Consider the following 1,036-nt stretch of genomic DNA (forward strand, 5'->3'; position numbering starts at 1 on the left):
AGGTGTTGGAAGCAACTAAACTAAAGGGGGCTGTTTAACTGAAGGACTGCAACTAAATAGTTGTGGTCCAGAAAACTGGGCTGCTCCCAGGTCAAGCTGCCCCAAGGAACTTGCAAAGCCTGCCTCAAAGAACACGGAATTTGCAGTCTTTCCTTGTATACAGTCATGGCCTTTAGTTTAATCTGCAAAAATATCTAGCTACCCTAGCAACTACATTCTTCTGATAACGTCCTGCTTACTGCATGCATCAATAACACCAGATGTTCTTGCATTCTTTCCCCTGCCCCCAGCACTTTCTTTTGTGTATATAATAAACTGGCGGCACTAGGTCTGTGTCATAGTATCTCCATCAGAGTGCTGTGTCCCACCTAGTCCCAAATTTACTATTTTCATTTTGTGTCTTGTGTCTTCCTTTTTTTCTAATCTCCCATTGCCCCTGTTGTTGTTGTTAAGTACTGTGGAGTTGGTTCCGACTCATAGTGACCCTGCACAGGGTTTCCAATGCTGTAAATCTTTATGGGGGCAGAAAGCCTCATCTTTCTCCCACAGAACAGCTGGTAGTTTTAAACTATCGACCTTAAGGTTAGCACCCCAATTCATAACCACTACGCTACCGAGCACCTTCTCAGGTTTAATCTCTCCACGCAGGTCGCGGAGTATAGCCATTGTTGGATGCGAAAGAAAGGAATAGCCAGAAATATCACCATAGAAAGCTTGTTAAGTCTATTTTCTGCCTATAACTCATTGGAATGCCTAAAATGGGGCTCCAGAATCTTCTGAGGTGGGAAATTGCCACTTCAAAGGACAAGCAGACCAGCCTGGAGCAGTTAGAAGAACAGAAGATACTTCTTGAAAGAAAGACCGACAGGAAAAATACAAAACAATAACTGCAGTCTGACTGATTACTACAAGAACAAGCAAGTAGCTCGTCCAGGAGACATCAAGGCAAATAGTTGGGTCCTTCAGGGCAAACCCCTTCTAAGACTAAGACTCATTGGGAATACATGCTCAGACATGCACTCTGATTGGTGACCAC

The sequence above is a fragment of the Chrysochloris asiatica genome, unplaced genomic scaffold (genome assembly GCF_000296735.1).
Source record: "Chrysochloris asiatica unplaced genomic scaffold, ChrAsi1.0 scaffold00157, whole genome shotgun sequence".
Classification (NCBI taxonomy): Eukaryota; Metazoa; Chordata; class Mammalia; order Afrosoricida; family Chrysochloridae; genus Chrysochloris; species Chrysochloris asiatica.